This window comes from Monodelphis domestica, chromosome 1 (assembly GCF_027887165.1).
Source record: "Monodelphis domestica isolate mMonDom1 chromosome 1, mMonDom1.pri, whole genome shotgun sequence".
In the NCBI taxonomy this organism is placed as follows: Eukaryota; Metazoa; Chordata; class Mammalia; order Didelphimorphia; family Didelphidae; genus Monodelphis; species Monodelphis domestica.
Window position 1 is genome coordinate 709,463 of NC_077227.1, and position 20,009 is coordinate 729,471.

Genomic DNA, 20,009 nt, shown 5'->3' on the forward strand with positions numbered 1-20,009 from the left:
AGTTTTTGTCAAATACTGAGTTCTTATCCACAAATCTGGGATCTTAGGGTTTATCAAAAGCCAGATTTCTTAGGTTATTTATCCCTAAACTATTCCAGTGATCCATCCTTCTATCTCTTAGCAAGTACCACATAATTTTGATGATCACTGCTTTATAATACAGTTTGGGATCTGGTACTACTAGGCCCTCATCTTTTACATTTTTTTCTTAGTATTGATCTTTTATTCTTCTGGATGATCCTTGATATTATTTTTTCTAGTTCTATAAAACAGTTTTTTGGTGGTTTCATAGGTATGGCACTGAATACATGAATTAATTTTGGTAGTGTGTAATTAGAATCTGTTACTCTAAAAACTATGATTCCCAGTGCCCTACTCACTTCTTGTCATTACATGCTGAGGTAGACAGGATATAAATTGGGTGTAGTTCTGCCTCTCAGACTCTCTTTCCTTCCTATTGTACTAGTGGGGGAATCAAGAAGGAACCAAAGATACTTGAGAGAGTGGGAAGAGATAAAAGATAACACCAATTTTCCCTTCCTCCAGGCAATGGAGGAAGACAATGACAATGTCTTGACAATGGAGTGAGATCTAACTAGAAAGGAAGGGTAAGAGGAAATCCCCTTCAGTCTCTTTCTTCTTTGATTGATGCATTTTGTAATTCTCCTTCTAGTACATTTAAGATGATTGAGTCTTCAGTAAAGCAAAAATAACTATTTATTGGATAATGAGTTAGGATATAAACAAGGATAGAGGAAACAGGAAGTTCCTGACTATTTCCCTCCTATAGCTGCTTTCAGGAGGGTTTGAAGCACACTGGCTTAATGTCTTTGTGGGCTCAAGATCTTGGTACTTCTTGTCTCTAAGATATGGTTTGAATCTTCTGTAGGATAGGCTCTTTTCCTTCCCCTAAGTGAAAAAGTCTCTATCCCACTAATATAACAGATGAATGGCCTGAATCTTCTATTGCTCAGCAAAGGATTTAGTGGATATTGTTTGTCTGTTCAGTAAGGATTTTTTTCCTTCCCTCTTCAAGCCAAGAAGAGAACTCAGCAGTTTCCCAACTGCTCCTTCTTCAACTTAGCTAGAATGTTCCATTCCCATCCCCCAGTGGCAGCAGAGTTCCATCTCACCTTTTCCTGAGATAGCTCTTCCAAATCCAGTCTTTTTCATTCATTTTAACATTTCTTTCTACCACACTGTCCTAGCTTTGGTGGAACAGGGATTTTTAATCAGGGAGAAAAACTTAATCACATGGTTCTGTTTTATCAGATAATAAACTTTATAAAAACAATATTTGAAGTATTGGACATTAATTTAAATCATACAGTAGTTTTGTCATCTTTATTATAGTAGCTCCTCCTACTTGTGAGCAATTACTTTTTCCAATTTTTAGATCTAGTTTTATATGGGTGAAAAATGTTTTGGAATTATTTTAATATAATTCCTGTTTGTCTTGTCAGATACATTCTCAATATTTTATATGATCTAGAGTGATTTTAAATGGAGTTTCTCTTTCTAACTCTTGCTGCTGAGTTTTTTTGAAATATATAGAAATATTGATGATTTGTGTGAGTTTATTCTGTATACTGAAACTTTGTAAAAGTTATTATTTCCACTAGATTTCAGTTGATTCTCTAGGATTCTCTAAGTATATCTTCTGTAAAGAGAGATAGTTTAGTTGCCTACTTTAATTCCTTCAATTTGTTTTTCTTCTCTAATTGCTACCACTAGCATTCTAGTATAATATTAAATAATAGTGATGATAATGGGCCTCCTTGATTCACTCCTGACCTTATTGGGAAGGCTTCTAACTTATCCCCATTGCAGATGATACTTGCTGATGTTTTTAAATAAGTACTACTTATTTTGAGGAAAGGCCCTTTTATTCCTATGCTTTTTAGTGTTTTTCGATAGGGATGAGTGTTAATTTTTCAAAGACTTTTTCTGCATCTATTGAGATAATCATATGATTTCTGTTGGTTTGGTTATTGATGTTGTCAATTATGTGGATGGTTTTCCTAATATTAAACCATCTTTGCATTCCTGGTATATAAATCCCACCTGCTCCCGGTGAATAATCCTTGTGTTAAATCTTATTTTGTACTGAATATTTTAATTTGGTGGTCGCCAGGGATTTAATTTCTAAATCCCAAAATGAATTACTAAAGTAAATGGAATTTATGGTATTTTATTTACAATAGAGGGACATTTCTTTACAACTTTTTGAGGAATTCCTGAAAAGTTTTCCACTCTTATTCTTAGACGTAGTTGAGGGAGAAGGAGAAACGTGTACAATTTATCCAATTCCAGACTCTATTCCAAATGGGTTATGAACGTCATCTTCTACAGATGTAGGCTTTCTTAAATTAGCAACACCAGTTAAAGTAAAGACTAAAGGGCGTCCTCTACCTTATATTCCCCAATACTCTCTAAGTTAAGAAGCAGTAGAGGGCATAAGACCAATTATATAATCATTGTTAGAGCAATGCATTATAGTCCCATGTATTTCAGAATTTAATACCTCTATGCTACCAATTAAAAAACCAAAAGTCGATGAAGTGGAAAACCATGTCACAGATTTGTCCAAGGTTTAAGGGCTCTAAATGATTATGTTATAAAATCTCACCCAATAGTACGATCCCCAGCTACAATGATCTCCTCCATACCCAGTCATGCACGCTATTTTACGGTGGTAGACTTATGTTCTGTTTTCCTTTTTATCCTCATACATAAGGACTCCCAAAAGATTTTTGCTTTCCCTGACAGGGAAGAAGTTTTTGTTGGAGCCGTTTGCCCCACAGGCACTGGGAAAGTCCATTTCTCTTTTGGCAAATCCTAAATAATGATCTAGAAAGTATCTGTTTTAAAGACTGTGAATTAGTACATTTCATAGTTGACATTCTTTTAGCTTCTCCAAATTAAAGAATTTGTCTTAGAGAGAGCAAATGTCTTTTCTGTGAATTGTATAAGCGAGGACTTGAGGTCTCCGAAACCAAGCTGCAATGGTGTCTACCAAGAGTTGAAGACCTACGATTCATTCTATCTAGAGGTTCTAAGAGTATTTCCCCAAAACTTAGAGCAGACTTCCAAAAACTTAGTGCCCCAAGAGCCAAAAGCCAGGTAAGAGCCATACTTGGGACAACGGGTTTCTGTAGACAATGGATGACAGTCACAGAGGGAGGCCCACAGGGCTGGTCTTGTGCCCCCACCAGAGTTGGCTGGTCTCTGGCTGTACCCTGGTGCTTTCTATTCCTTCTCAGAGGAGAAAATTTCTGCAGGACCTTCTCCAAGTGTGTCAAGTGTTTGTTTTCATGAGCTGGAAATCAATTGCCTTCGAGGGAAGATTAAAGTTGTTCATTTGATAAAGTTGCCTCAAAAGAAGTCTGTAAATTTCATGTTATTCTTAACTAGCTATTCCAAAGGATTCGCCTTTCTTAAGTAGAAAATTCAATTAAAGATGAGACTCTGTCAAGGCATCCTGGTCTGATGGCTCCCAGCACTAAAGGCCCTGGAAGGGCTTCTCTCCATGGATGATTCTTCCCTTGCTGGCCTCAGGCCCGGGCTGCTGCTCTGAATTCCTCTCTGCTGTCTCTGGGGCTCAGGAGGGGAGAACATACAGGCCTGCAGTGGGCATGGCCTGCCCTCCCCTGGGATGGGGGCGTTGGGGGGGTCCCCAGGCCTTCCCTGGACTCCAGCCTCTTCTTCCAGGCTTTGGGCCTGTCCAGGCTGAGCTGAGAGGGAGCCTGAAAGGGAGGCCCATCGGGGGAGGCAGCAGGGGGGGTCCAGCACCCTCTGGGGGGCCCTCCGAGGCCTGGGTGCTAGACCAAGATGGAGACTTTTAAAATTCACAAAGGGAAGGGGCTCACCTTTGTGATGGGACCCGAGGAGAGGTAGGAACCAAGAACCAGGGTGGAGAATGAGAGACAGGGACAAGTCAGTGAACACAAGGTGGAGGAGGAGATTAAGGTAGGGAATGCAGGCCAAGATGGGTTACAGCCTCAGGGAAGGAGAAGGTCTAGAGAGGGAGAGAGACAGTCATTGCTAGAGGAGATTGAAGATCCAAGAGAGAGAGAGAGATTCAAGGTCTCTGCCTCTGTATTTATTGCCTTCCTCTGATTAGGGAAGTATTCTCAAGCACGTAGTAACCACGTTACAAAGCATGGACAATAAGGATTGGATAGTGGGGTGAGAGTAACACCTTTTTGGGTGTGTAGATTATAAATTCCCAGCAAGTGCTCTGAACATGTTACTGAGTTTGTCTTAGACAACAGGCCGCGTGGTCAGGTCAAGGTTACCTTCACAAACCTTATCAGTAAAACCTTATGCTTGGAGACACAGTAATAATACAGTCATTTATGATTCATTGATGTGAATATGCTTGGCATGCTACATGGTTTATCAGCGTATTACAGCAATGAATGATACTGAAGACTTTCTGTGGGAAGAATAAAAGCTTTAGGTCTGGGCAGTTATCTAGGGAAGCTGAGAGCCAAGCAGAGCAGCTGGGCTCACTGGGACTGGGGAGTCTACAGCTGCCCTGAGGAGATCCCAGGAAAGCAAACTGGGCATGTTCAGGTCCTGTTGGATCCTTTGAAGACCGAGGCCAACTAGAAGCTGCCCAAACCATTGTGGCCCAGAAAGGTTCCTGTGACCCAAGTGGTAGGAAAGTTCTGGAGGATTCGGGAAATTCTCTCCTCTGAAGTTGGGACTTTGAGTCAAAGGCTCCAAACCTTTGTTACCAAACACACTGCGTGTTCCTTAACATCCTCCGTACCTTCTGCTGCTTATCTGTCAGAAACCCACAGAACACAGTGCTGGACGCCTCTATGGGACCTTTGCTGGGTGGGGTGACGTCTCCAGCTGTCACTGACCACAATTAGGTTTGGATCTTCAGCTCGGATTTATGGCCGGGACATTTCTTTATAGTTTGTCAATGTGAGGAGATTAAGGGAAGGATTCAGGATTCTGAGATCCCTCAGGAAGTTCTGGAGATGCTCAGCAGCTTTTCTTTTAGGGCTCTTTGTTTTCTGACTCCCCATTAAAGACCCACGTTGAGCTGAGCTGTGCCCCATCTCAGGAGGGTGATGTTTCTCGTGAGCTATTTTGTGTGGTCTGGTCTTGTCAGGGTGTAGTGTGGTTCCTGTCCTTTTCTTTACAATTTCTAGTGAGCCAAGAGCACAGTCACAGAGAGAGGCCCACAGGGCTGGTCTTGTGCCCCCACCAGAGTTGGCTGGTCTCTGGCTATACCCGGGTTCTTTCTATTCCTTCTCAGAGGAGAAAACTTCTGCAGGACCTTCTCCAAGTGTGTCAAGTGTTTGTTTTCATGAGCTGGAAATCATTTGCCTTTGAAGGAAGATTAAAGTTGTTCATTTGATAAAGTTGCCTCAAAAGAAGTCTAAATTTCATGTCATTCTTAACTAGCTATTCCAAAGAATTTGCCTTTCTTGAGTAGAAAATTCAATTTGTTTTAACCACAGGCTACATGGATATAAAAACTTTCAAATGTTTAGAAACGATAAGCTAGCTTTATGATCCAGTTCTGTTAGAAATCTGTTGTATATACATTTCTAAATAATTTCTGTTAAAGAACAGGAAAGAAACCTTAAGTGAATCTCTGCTACTGAGCTGTGAAACTTGTAATAAATTTGAGACACAAAACAACTGTTTGGATAAAATACCTCACATAAAGTGATTAAATCCGGGGCAGAATGCGTTGAAATGCCCTCCCACAGGGGCTAAAATCACAAAACTGCATCATCTTTTTCAAGTTCTTCCTTCCACATACCAAAAGGCAGAGCCCATGTTCAGTTCTTCAGTTTAACTTAAAGAAATTGTCCTCAAAATAGTCCCCCTCCCGCCCGAAAAAAAGGAGAGAAGATTGCAGCAGATGATCAAGTTCAGTGATTTTGTCCAAAAGAACCGTTTTGGTGAAAAGCTGCTGCTTTTGTTCTGTGTCCTGAAGAGGAGCTTAAGAGACAGGAATAGCAGAAGAAAGGAATCGCAGTGGTGGTGCCGGCTTAACCAATGAGAGGGAATGAAGGGAATGCACTCGTTTACTATAGTTTTTGTGCTTGGTACCAGTGAGGGAGGCCTGAGCAGGAATCTGCCAGGCCTTGGAAGTTAATATGTCAAAGGTCCCAGCAGCAGGTACCAGATTAGGACTTAGGGGCCTGAGCAGGAAACTGCCCAGCTTTGGAAGTTAATATGTTAAAGGCCCAGCAGCAGTAGGTCCCAGATAAGAACTTGGGGGCCATAAATGCTGGCAAGCATTCCAACAATGGGATGTACCAGATAGGGATTGGGGGACCATGAATGCTGGAGGATATATTAATCCCAGCATCCACAAAGCCCATAGGAACTCTCTTGGCGGAGCTCCCCAGTGTGGTGTGCACCAGTTCAATAAACCACCCTCTTGCTAATTGCATTGTCTATTGGTCTTCCGTGGTGGTGGGCGAAAACCCGGACCCTAACACCAGCATGGTTGAGTACATCTCTGATTCATTACTCTTGGCATCTTTCTGGTCTGATTAGCCAAAACATTAGAATGAATAAGCACAGAAAGAATACCTGCAGGCCACATTTAGAAAAAGACTAGAAACAAGACAAACATAGCAATATATTAAAATATATTAGAAATGAAAAAACACCCAGAGAACAATTCCGATAGCCAGGGCAGAAATGCTTGATTTCTCCATTTCTAACTGGTGTTTATTTCAAAATTAGAATGTGTGTTCGTCCTTTGGAAGTAACATGTTAGATCCTGTCTGTCACCCCCCATTCCCCAGCTCCTCCCACTGAGGCCCTCCTGTGGCCAGGGGGGACGGGCTGTCAGCAGGGCATGTGGGGGAGAAGCTCAGGGCCTGCCCTGGAGGCTGCCTTTGCTGTGAGGACAGAACAAGGTGCTGGACATGCTCAGCAGCACCTGCCCCGCCCCAGGCCCTCCCCCACTTCTCACTGTCTAATAAGGCCCAAAGGCCTGGCAAGGCTGACCCCCTGCCTGGCCCAGGAAGCAGCCCATGGCGGGTCCTCTGGCCTGGAGGAGGAGCCTGGCTGGAGCCCTTCTCAGCTGACCTTCCAGCCCTGTCTGCAAGCAGTGAGGGCGCCCCTGGAGGCCTGGCAGGGACACAGCTCTGAGTTCTGCTGGATTCCGGCCTGGCCGGGGGAGGGGCTGCACTCACCTGGGAGGGGGGCCTCGGGGTCCCGGGGCCATTCCTCTGGCTGCGGGCTCTCTGCGGGGCCACCCTGGGGTCCTTCAGGGGGTGGCAGCCCGAGGCGGAGAGACTTCCTCTGGGTGCACCTGGGGGACAGGGAGAGGCGCGGGCTCCCGAGGGCTCCCAGGCTCTTCCCTGGCCTCAGGGGGGCACATGGAGCCTTAGGCAGGAGAGGGCTTGGGGCTGGCCACGAGGAAGCCCCGCCCCGTCTGCCGCCATTCAGAAGCTGCACCCGGTGGATTGAATGGGAGGGGTGGAGAGGGATCCGGCACCAGGCGGGGGTACGGAAGAGCCTGCTGGCATTTCTTCAGTGCCCGAGATCTGGGCTCCTCCTGGGGTATGTGGGCCCGGGCAACCCCTACCCTGCTGCCCCTTGACCAGGCTCACTCTGGCGGCTTCTCCCCTTGGCCTGTTGTGACCTGTATGGCCCGCTGGGGGAAAGGCCCCGACTAGCTCCTCCCCCCAGCTGCCTCCTAGCTCCGTGCCCTTCTGTCCCATAGGGGAAGGCAAAGCCCATCCATGGCTCCGGGTTCCGTGTTTGAGCCCTTTCTGGGGTGCTTTAGAGTGAGGGACAGACTGGGAGACACATACTGAAAAGCCCCTCCCCCACCATTTTTAAAGGGACCCCGGTCTCTGGGCCCGCCTCTCCTGTTGCACATGCGCACAAGCTCAGAAACCCGGAATTGGCCCACCCGCGTCTTCCTAGGAGCTTGGTACACTCTCCGCTGCCCAGGCGGGGAGGACGCACCTGCGCACTGATGTCGTCACCTCGCCTTCCCCCTAATACTCCAAAAAGGTTCAAAAGTCACAGCTGTGAGCCTTCCAGGAGCCGAGACTGCCAACGTGAGATTGCCAGAAAGCGTTGAGATACCATTCTTTGTGGCACGTCAGAACCCCGGCATTCTGGGAAATGGAGGCCGGTCTGGGCTGCTGGGCTTAGAGCGCTGGTGGGGGGAGGGGGTTGTGTTGCCGCCTTCTCCTCCCCCACCCCTGCCCTGATTCTGCTATAACCTGGTAGCTGCCTCAGGTGAGAGCCTGGCACACGGCACGCGCGGAACAAGCGTCTACTGATTGGTTCATTGACTGATGGATCGATGGATCTGTGCTCCCCACGGCCTGGGGAGGTGGGGCTGGGATCCCCGCTTAGGGAACACACGCTTCCAGACCCTGCCCTTTACAGTCCAGCACACCGCCCCAGCCGGCCAGATGCTGCTACACATGCGCACAGGCTCTCGCCCACACTCCCAGGGTCCTTCCCAGCCCCAGCACTTCGGGAGCAGTCTCAGCTCCCAGAGTAAGGAGCCCCAGCCTGACCCCGGACACCAACTCCTACCACCTTCCCTCTCAGCCACCCAAGGTCCAAGAAGAGCAGCAGAGACCCTTCTAGGAGCTGAGACCACTCAAGAGAGATTCCCAGCATGCCCTGAGGCTACCAATGGAGGGAAAAGGGAAGGCTGGGGAGGAGTCGGGGAACCGGCATTCTGGGAAATGGAGTCTCCCACTGTGGAGAGCCAAGACTTTCATGATGTCATGACAGGGGCATTCTGGGAAATGGAGTCGTCCTACTTGGGCCCCTTGGTGTAGAGGGCTGATGGGGGACGTGTATATCGGAATTGTACCCCATCCTGGGGGCTGCAGCCCTTTTCTCCCACCCCCATTTTGTCTTCCTGCCCTGCCGGCTGCATCTTTCTTAGTGCGTAATCTGCCTCAGGATGCAGCCTGGCACACAGCAGGTGCCTAATAAGTGTCTCTTGACTGGCTGATCAATCCATGGGTCTCTGCTCCCCAAGGCCTGCGGAGGGGGCCTAGGATCCCCCCTGCTGATGGCATGGGCATCGTAGCCCCAAACTCAGGCAAAGTGTAAGCAGGGCAGTCCTGGGCTCCTTTCTGTGAGAGCATCTGACAACTCCTGAGAGGACTCTCCTCCTTGGACCCTCCTTTAGATTTGAGATGGGCAGAGAGAAGCACCTCCAGGCTGCACCTCGCCTCCGTCAGACTGTGTCTCAGACATCCATCTGCCCCCTAAACTATGTAATAATTAAAATAGTGGAAGACAAACTGTGGCCAATAAAAGAGTGGTTGGTTAAAATTGTGACCAAAGAAAAATATGGTTTCAAGACATTGTCTTGTTTTAAATCAAATATAAGGTGGTCGCCAGGGGGAAATTTCCAATTATTCAATATACCCAAGTCAGTTGGGTTTTATAGAGATTTTGATTAATACAAATGAGGAATTAAAGAAAGGGAGAGAGAGAAAGAAAAGGAAATCATGAGAAAAAAGATAGGTTGGCCCAGGCCAGCCCAGGCCCAAGCCCTAAAGAGAGAGATCAGTCAGTCTTTTATCCACTTACCACAAGATTTGTCCAAGCAAGGATTCTAGTGTTCAGAGAGACACCAGTTCAGCTTTGGCCAGCTGCCATCTCCAGAGAGAGTTCCTCTGAGACTCCCTGGGACTGTCCTGAGACTCAACTTTTCATCTCCTTTTAAAGGGAATTTTCTCCTATGTCACCTCCCCTAAGTTCTCAGGTCTACCAATCACAATAGAAGTTTTCCAAAGGACAGCCCATTCTTAATTCACACCTGAGTAGACTAAACTTTTGATTAAGTTCACACCAGAAAACCTCTGAGTAAGTTCTCACTTCTTTGCTCCTTGTAAATTCACAAGTTGCCTGACCTTTATAGGTACTTAGCACCCTTTTGTATTAGATCTAAAAATAAGCCCAGCTTAAGAACTTTTGCCTTTCTATAAGTGTGGGTTTAAGTATTTTTCATTGTTCAGCCAGGAGTTTCTTCCCCTAAAGTATGCTTAAGTAGGGGTGGAGTAGAGGTCTCACATTCCTGATCTAAGTTCCTTCATTTTTTAAAATAGGGAATGGTCTTAATCAAATCTTATGAAGTAGGGTCTGAGAATTTTTAAGATTCACAACTATGAGGATGACCCTGATGTCTCCAGGCAGAGCCCTGAGTGTTTACCTCCCTGGGGTCATCATGACGGCATCCCGTCTACACTGTAGTAGAGTCTCAAATCCCCAGAACTGATGTCCTCCACCGGACAGCTTTTCCATCCATGCTGTCCTCCCCAGGAGCGGCTCCCCCTCTGGATGTCCACCCTGCTACCCTCCTGGCCATTCCCAACATTACTTTCTAAATTAATAAATTTCTCCTTTTGTTTTTAAGCTAAGTTTCGGGTCTTGCATTTTTGGGAAAGATATCCCTCCTAAACCCCAGGGGTTCAACTTTAGTACCCACAACACTGACAGAAAAGGAAACTGAGGCACAGGGCAGCAGCTGACAACCCAGGACCAGAACCAGACCCCCCTCCCACAGGTTGCCCTCTTTCAGAAATCTCTCTGAACATCCTTCTGCTCCTTCTGCTTTCGGGGACCACAGAGGCTCCCCAGAGGAAGGGCAAACCCTCTCCCCAGGTGGAAGAATGGGGTGACTCGGGGCTTCCCTCCTGGGCCTGGAACCCCCAAGATCTGTGCCCAATGGTGGCCTCAGAAACTGCCCAGCAGGGGAAGCCTGGCCAAGGCACTTTCCCAGCGTTTACTTCAGTTTTACCCATTGTGAAAACCAGAGAATAAGAGCCTAGGGGATGTAGGGAAGGTGGTCCAGAGAGGATCTGGGGGGAAGCAGATGCTTCCTCATGATCTTCTGGGCCTCTGGGATTCCTTTGCCCTTAGGTCCTGGACTCCAAACCCAAAACGTCTGACCTGGAGGATCATCCCTTGATTTTCCCATGGATTTGTCTCCTTCAGCCCCTACCCCAGTCCACAAGGCCCAAAGACCCTTCGGAGGCCTGGGGGAAGCCCAGGAACCCCCTCCTGCCCTTTAGGAGGCCACAGAAGGCATCAGCCGCCGCTGAGCCCAGGCTCTGAGCCCTGATGGACAGAGGACAGTCTGGGGGTGTCTGTGTGGCTGTCTGCAGGGCTGCTGGACTCAGGTTGTTCAGGCCAGGCTGCCTCTTCCCCCATCTTTGGGGCTTTCTGGGTAGAGGCTGGGAGGCTTTGCCCTCTGCTCCTACAGCCCATTGGACAAGGGAGAAAACTGAGGCAAGCAGACTAAAGTGACTTCTTCAGGGTCCTGCAGGGGGAGATCTCAGGCCTCCCTGACTCCAGGCCCTGAGCTCTAACAGACACTGAGGGGCTAAAGTGCCTCAGGCAAAGTCCACCCTTGTCCACAACTCCAGGGTATCCCCAGGGGTGGCAAATGATCAGTCAACAAAAATAACAAACCGAAGACAGCTTAATCATAACAGCCATGGGATTGCTTTGCATCTTGACAGCTGCTCCCCCATTCCCAGGCTTGATTTTTATTTTTATACCCATTTTCTTGGCATGCAGATTGCATTCCCTAACACACATGCTGAAAGAGAGATAATTGGAAAAGTGATACATGAACCTTTAACAAATCACTTGAGTAACATTCTATATTTTTGTATTGGGATCACGGACAGAACAAGATAAATGATTTCATCTCAGGTGGCTTACTAGGGAGTTTCCCACTGACAAGTTACTGGTTTGTGAAATGGAGTCACTGAGGTAGACTGAAGCTTGATGTACTTGTACTTACTGTATGGGCCTCTGTGATTGATTTGTGTGCCGGCTTCATGAGAAAGGTTTGGGCTTGGCCTGTAGCTGCGGTTTTGCTGGGAATTATGTACCTGAGTAAAAGTTAACCCATGATAGTCTTCTTGGGATTGGGTTTGAGGCTCTGATCTTTTTGGTGATGTTTTGGGGAATTGGGGTGCAGGCACTTTGCTCCTGCATTATTTCTTTTGAGACTAGAGGGATAATAATCCTGTCAATGTCATGTAAGGGGCGTTGATGAAAGAGGTCATGTACTGGGTGGGCAATCACATCTGGCCAAGGACCACTCTGTGGCCTCCCCAGCTACCACTCGAGACTCTGTCTGATGGCTCCCAGCACTAAAGGGCCTGGAAGGGCTTCTCTCCCTGGAGGATTCTTCCTTTGCTGGCCTCAGGCCCTGGGACTGCTGCAGTGAATTCCTCTCTGCTGTCTCTGGGGCTCAAGAGGGGAGAACACATAGGTCTGGGCTGGGCATGGCCTGCCCTCCCCTGGGATGGGGGTGTTGGGGGACCCCTAGGCCCTTCCCTGGACTCCAGCCTCTCCTTCCAGGCTTTGGGCCTGTCTAGGCTGAGCTGGGAGGCAGCCCTAAAGGGAGGCCCAGAGGAGGCCTCTAGGGAGGTGGCTGGACCTGCCTTCAGGGGAGGCAGCAGTGGGGGGGTCCAGCACCCTCTGGGGGGCCCTCCTAGGCCTGCCAGCCCCCAGGAGCCCAGGAGGAGCTCTTTCCTGCAGGCATCCCCAGGCCCGGCCCCCAGAAGCCTGGCTCTGCCCTCCCCCAGCAGGGGCTCCAGGATAGAACATTCTGCTCCAGCTCTGAGGCCAGGAGACAGCTGGGAGGAGGGCGGGAATTCCATGAGGGGTGGAGGAGAAGCAGGGAGGGGCAGCCCCAAAGCCAGGGTTCCTCTTAGGAAAGGCTTCTGGGAAGGGACAGGGTGGTACAGGAAGGGGTGGGGCCTGGGCGTAGGGGAGGGACGTCACGGGCGGAGCCTAACAGAGAGGCGGGGTTCAGGCAAGGAGGCGGTGTCTGGGAGGGCCTTGGCAGGAGCGGAATGGAGGCGGGGCAGAGCGGGAATGGGTGGGGCCTAAAGCAAGGTGGGATTGGGCTACAGGCTGGGGCTGAGGGAGGTGCAAGAGGCAGGCTCCAACAAGGGGTGTGGCTTGATCAGGGGCGGGGCCCAGGCCGGGGCGGGCTTTTGTAAACCTCAAATTTCCTTAGACTTATAAATGTTGGAAATTTCACCATTGGGATATTTCATACTTGGAAAATTTCTTACTGATAGTCTATTGGAATGGGAACCCCATTGGCATGGGAGGGTCCTTCTCCTCCCTACTTAAGATTACTTTAGGACAGAAACCTTTTGCTGAACAATGGAAAGGACTTTGACCTATGCTTAAGCATGGAACAGGAATTTCTTTGAGTCTTGATTGATTTTAGAATTGATACAATGGAGATACTTGGAATCAATCTCCACCCTATTCAGTCCTAATAGGATTGAGTAAGGGCTGCAGCCTAGATCAAAATTTAATTATTCCAATCTCTACCATACTCAAGTTAACAGGATTTAGAAAGGGCTGTAACAAACTCCAAAAAGGCAAAAAAAAAAGGCGGTCCTGGGTTAAGCGAGAGCCTCCATTGACAGGGAAATTGATGAAGAGTGATTGGTAGATGTGAGGACTGAGGGGAGGCAACTTGGATGGTTTCCTTAAAGACTCGAGGAGGGAGTGGAGTTTTTTGGTCGGTGTGGTTCCTGGGCTCTGAGGAAGCTTGCTCTGAAGGAAGCTGAAGGTGGGGGCCTCTGAGACTGTTTCTCCATTTTGGACACGTGAGTAATAGGGACTGATCTCTTTTCTTTGCCCCAGCTATCTAAGGGCTTGGGCCTTTTGGCCCAGCCTAAACAGAGGGGTATTTAAGCCCTATTCCCTTCTCTCTCTATATATATCTCTAATTCCTTTCTTGCTCCTATTGTAATTAAACTCCAAAAAAGGCTGACGGCTGACTTGAGTTTTTCATTTAGGAATTACATAGCTGATTCCTTGGCGACCTTAAATTAATATATATCAGTCTTTTAAAGTGATTCCCTTGTAACATTGTGGCTGACCACACGGGAGTCTAAAGTATCCTCTCAATAAAACTTTTGAAATTCCTTGCCTTTTTACTATACTGTCTCACTTCTTAGTCTTTTTTTTTTAACAAAAAACTTGGCTTAAAGACACAGCTGCTAGAACACGTGAGTATAAAAAACTTTTTCTCTTTTCTCCTTAAGTTAAATTGGAATCAGCAGTTTTTTTTCTTTTTCTTCCCTTTAATCTTAAGGGACAGCTGGGTAGCTCAGCGGATTGAGAGCCAGGCCTAGAGACAGAAGGTCCTGGGTTCAAATCGGAACTCAGATACTTCCCAGCTGTGTGACTCTGATAGACAGAAAACAGCTGTTTTAAATCTCAGCAACAGGACTCTAAAGTCCTGGCTGGAAGAACTGTTTCTAAATATCCTTTCCCTTAAGGAACAACTTCCTAGATTAGAGAAAAATAAACCCTGTGGAAAGTTTTTTGCTTTGCCCTGCTCCCCACGTATTTTGTGAAATTACAAAATATATATATAAAAATGAGTACTACATTCTTTGACAATTATATGGCAGCTGAAGAAGTAGGGGCATTGAGGAATGCAGGATACCTCCAAATTTTTATATTAATAGGTACTGTCATTTTTGTACTCCTCAATACTATATTTAGAGATGAAAAAATAAAAAATATTGAGGATAAAATAAAACAAAATGAGAATAAAATAAAACAAAATGAGGATAAAATAAAACAAAATGAGGATAAAATAAAACAAAATGAGGATAAAATAAAACAAAATGAGGATAAAATAGAAAATATTGAGGATAAAATAGAAAATGTTGAGGATAAAATAGAGAAAAATGAGGATAAAATAGAAAATATTGAGGATAAAATAGAAAATATTGAGGATAAAATAGAAAAAATTGAGGATACAATAGAAAAAATTGAGGATAAAATAGGAAATATTGAGAATAAAATAGAAAAACTTGAGGATAAAATAGGAAATATTGAGAATAAAATAGGAAATATTGAGGATAAAATGGGAAATATGGAAGATAAAATAGGAAAAATTGAGGATAAAATGCAAGCCCAATTAGAAGATCTAAAAAGTTTCTTACAGGATCAATGGGCAAACAACCACTCTACCAGAAACAGACCTGTTTCTGAACCTTTGAATGAGGAAATTTCCTTCCCTGAAATAGAGATGGAAAACACCTTCCCTATAGCCCACTTAACAGACTGCTTCTCTCGTGTAGTGCAAATCTTGTCTGAATTTAATCCCCAAAACCCTTCCCCTGCAATCCCAGCTTCTCATGTTCCTTCTCCTACAGAAAACCAAATTCCAATGCAAGAGAGATCTTGTCCTCCTAGAGAAACCTGTCCTTGTCAAACTGACCCACAGGTGCAAAATCCAACTAGAGGCCTGTTTCCTCTAAGAGAAGTACCTGAAATAGGACGAAATGGGGATGTGGTGACTTTAAGACATAGGATACCGTTTACTCCCCAAGAAATAAATGAATTTACATGAAATATCCCCACATATGAACAAGATCCTTTTCTAGTAACAAAAAAGATGGGAGACATATTTTTTCAGTATAATCCGTCTTACAAGACGTTGAGAGCTTACTACAGGCTTTTTTAAGTGAACGTGAAAAAAATAAAATAATTGCTCATGTCAACAAAACCCGGGGGCGTAATGCAGCACATTGGCCATCTCAGGATCCCGAATGGGACTATAATAATCCCGAGGATTATCTACAACTATACCGTTGTAGAGAGGCCATCCTCACGGCCATGAAGGAATGTGCAGACAGTACAGATAAGTGGATGGAACTGGAAAAAATAAAGCAAAAGGAAAACGAAACACCCTCCAGATTTATGGACAGAATTATCGAGTTTGGGGACAGATACTTAGATTGGGACTTAACTAAAGAGAATAGTTTAAGACAAGTTAGAAGAATATTTGTAAACAATTCTTGCAAGGCAATTAAAAATTATTTTAAAACACAATGCCCAAGATGGTCAGATATGGACCTTGAAGAATTGCAAAAAACAGCTATATATGTTTTAAAGGGAAACGAAGAAAAGGAGAAAGAAAATAATGATGACATGGAGGAAATGAAGAAAAAAATGAGATATTTAATAGATAGGATAACTAAATTAGAAAGTGGGCATGATAATGAACCAACGACAATTGCCCCTCTCCAGAAATCCAATTATCAATCCATTACTTGCCACTTCTGTGAGAAGAAGGGCCACAAAATGATGGAATGTAGAACCTTTCTTAAGATGTTTGGAAGGAATACACAGTTTAATAATAGTTTTAGAAATAATAACTATAGAAATTATGATAATGGTTATAGAAACCAGAATTCTAGAAATTATAATAATGACTATGGAAATAACTATAATGAATATAGAAATAAGAACTTTAGAAACCAGAATTATAGAAATAGGAATTGGGAATTTAATGACAATGCTCAAATTGAAGAAAATTTTAATGATAATACTCAACAATATATGAGAAATGGCGCTCGTCCAAAAATTACTCGAGGTGCTAATGACCCTCAGAGAGGTACCCTTCAGGAGGGTGCCCAGGGAACTTCCTAATATAATGAAGATGATTCTTCTTAGATTGTATTGATTTTGTTGATATTAATTAACCTTTTCCAGTTTTTTTTCTCCTCTCCAAATAGTAGGAAAGATGAATAAAGAACTTAAGACTATGATTGGAAAATTATGCACTGCGACCCATTTAAAATGGCCTGAAATTCTCCCTCTGGCCCTATTTTATCTTAGAAGCAGGCCTAGAGGAGACTTACATATTTCACCATTTGAGATGCTTTTTGGACATCCGCCTATACAGGCTAAGCCTTTCTCCCCGGCTTATACATCGCTATTAGGGGGAGATATTACTATTGCTTCCTATATACAGGAGTTACAGCACAAACTACGTGAACTTCATGAATCTGGAGCTGCAGTACAAGCTCGACCATTAGACTTTTCTCTGCATGACCTGAACCCAGGAGATAAAGTTTATATCAAGAATTTGAAGCGAACTGGAGCAACTGAACCTTCATGGGAAGGACCATTCCAAATATTATTAACTACTCCAACATCTATAAAGATTGGAGAAAGAGACTCTTGGATTCACTGCTCACATGTGAAGAAAGCATCTTCTGCTGAGACTGATTGACTCTATCCTATCATATAAATTGTGACTCTATCTTATCATAAGAATTGGAGATAATAATCCATAGACAAATGGATGCTGTTTTTTCTTTCAAGAATATATTGAATTACTGATTTTTTTTCTTATTTTTTCTTATTTCTTTTCTTTTATTTTTTATCAGAATATTTGATTTTTTTCTCATTTTTTGTACTGAAGGTACACATAATTAATACTAATATTATTTTTCCCTGCAGTAATACAAGTTAATATATATACTCTTGCTATAATATCAATATATGCCTAAAAGCCTTAAACTATGGGAACCTGCCATTTATTGATAAAATATTATAGGACTGTGATTAATGTTTGTGTCTGATTCCAGGAAAAGGGATAAAAACAAGGAGCACAGACTAAACCTGAATAGTGCCAATAGAGCACACAAGAAATATTAAAGTGAGATTCGAGGTTGCGACGCTTAACTTATGTTTAAGTCGTAGGACTTCCTTGTATCTACACTCTTTTCGAAATACTCAAACAAGTACAAAGCTTGACTATCATGCTGGCTCCCTATATCTCTGAAGGAAAAAAATCAGACAAGGGAATGACATTTCCCCATCAAAATAGAATTCTAATTCTTTCCTTCTTATATTATGGCAACTTCCTGTAGTCTTGGCTACAAATGGCTAAGTGAAATATTACTGCATTCTGTCCTACATACTTGTGGGATAGAAATTACTTTAAACTGGACCTATTCAAGTTCTATTTTGAATTTTTCTTATGTTTTTGATTATTTTTCTATTCTTTTGATAATTGACACATACACCCCCATAACTGAACATTGCATTCTGAGCTAAACTTGATATTTTTTTTTAAATACTTACTTCAGGGGGGATTGTATTTTAATTTAAAATCTAAGAATTTTTGAATTTTTTTTTGTTTGAGATTGTATTTTTATAAAAATCCAAGACTTTTGTTTAAGATTTTACTGTTATAAAAAATTTCAAAGATTTTGATTTTGTTCGAGAAAAGATCTTCAAGAAAGAAGCTTGAAACTTTTATATCCAGAGAATGAACTGTTGCAGAAAGATGCCAAAAACCTACACTTCATCAAGAAGATCAAGAATGAACTTTGGATGTGATTGATTGGACTGAACTTTTGATTGAACATTTATTGTAACATTTATGCCAAAAGGGACTGCCCCTAATTTGGCTTTCTGTCAATGCGCCTAGCAAACATTGGTTTTGCTTTCTTTTCTTTTCTATTTCCTCTCTCACTATTCTAATTTCTCTTAGAAAATTGAATATTGTGTATATTTTTAGTTAGAAGTGAATTTAGAACTACAAAATGATTATGTTAAATGATCAATGGGGAGACTAGTCTCCCAATGATCATCAGGGGGGATTGTAAACCTCAAATTTCCTTAGACTTATAAATGTTGGTAATTTCACCATTGGGATATTTCATACTTGGAAAATTTCTTACTGATAGTCTATTGGAATGGGAACCCCATTGGCATGGGAGGTTCCTTCTCTTCCCTTCTTAAGATTACTTTAGGACAGAAACCTTTTGCTGAACAATGGAAAGGACTTTCACCTATGCTTAAGCATAGAACAGGAATTTCTTTGAGTCTTGATTGATTTTAGAATTGATACAATGGAGATACTTGGAATAAATCTCCACCCTATTCAGTCCTAATAGGATTGAGTAAGGGCTGCAGCCTAGATCAAAATTTAATTATTCCAATCTCTACCATACTCAAGTTAACAGGATTTAGAAAGGGCTGTAACAAAGGAGTAAAGATTTAATCATTTGAAAAATATGACCTTCAACAGACATGTGCAAAAGCCAGAAACCTCTGGGCGGTCCTGGGTTAAGCGAGAGCCTCCATTGACAGGGAAATTGATGAACAGTGATTGGTAGATGTGAGGACTGAGGGGAGGCAACTTGGATGGTTTCCTTAAAGATAGGAGGGTCTGGAGACTCGAGGAGGGAGTGGAGTTTTTTGGTCGGTGTGGTTCCTGGGCTCTGAGGAAGCTTGCGCTGAAGGAAGCTGAAGGTGGGGGCCTCTGAGACTGTTTCTCCATTTTGGACACGTGAGTAATAGGGACTGATCTCTTTTCTTTGCCCCAGCTATCTAAGGGCTTGGGCCTTTTGGCCCAGCCTAAACAGAAGGGGTATTTAAACCCTATTCCCTTCTCTCCCCTTTCTCTCTCTCTATCTCTAATTTCTTTCTTACTCCTATTGTAATTAAACTCCAAAAAAAGGCTGACGGCTGACTTGAGTTTTTCATTTAGGAATTACATAGCTGATTCCTTGGCGACCTTAAATTAATATATATCAGTCTTTTAAAGTGATTCCCTTGTAACACTTTCCGGGTTTTAAACTTTGCTTTTCCGTTCCCCTATGCTTCCCCCATTCCTCCCTCCCCCTGGTCCTGGGCTCCTGCGCAGCTTGTCCTGTCCCGGAGGAGGTGAGGCGCCTGTCCTTCTGGCCTCCCTGCCCCCACCGGAACTCTCTTACCTTTTCTCCCCTCACCTCCCCCATCCTCGTGTTCTGCCAATCCTGGCTCTCACCTGGACACCCTCCCAGGGGACTTGCCCAGCCCCCCTCTGCCTCCAGGCCCCGCCCCCTCCCCAGGCATTGCCAGGACTGCTGGGGGCACAGCCTGCCCCCCTTTCCCGTCCTTTCCGGCGCCCTGAACCAGCGGGGCTCCCCCAGGCGCTTCCTCAGTGTTGCTGGGCCTGACCTGGGCCCTGGGAGTGGGAAGGACTCAGGGTACTTCCAAGGGGGGAGCTGCCAGGAGGAGGGGCTGTGGACAGGCCTGGAGTCAGGGAGGGGACCAGCTCTGACCCTATCTGTGTGACCATGAACAATCCCTCCCCCCTTCTGAGCCTCAGTTTGCTCATCTGTAAATAGGGACAAGGAGGACTTCCCTTCCTGAGGGGGTGGTGAGAGAAGTGTTGGCCAGACCTTGGATTT

The 20,009-nt window shown here is 44.6% G+C and overlaps 1 long non-coding RNA gene across 1 annotated transcript; it reads right to left on the reverse strand.

Moving 5' to 3' along the window:
- Window positions 1-200: 200 nt before the first annotated feature.
- LOC103092550 (uncharacterized) lies at window positions 201-8,636 on the reverse strand. Its single transcript, XR_474288.3, has 2 exons — window positions 7,182-8,636; window positions 201-5,346 (listed from the first exon to the last, which is right to left on the reverse strand). It is a non-coding gene; the product is annotated as an uncharacterized LOC103092550 (long non-coding RNA).
- Window positions 8,637-20,009: the final 11,373 nt, after the last annotated feature.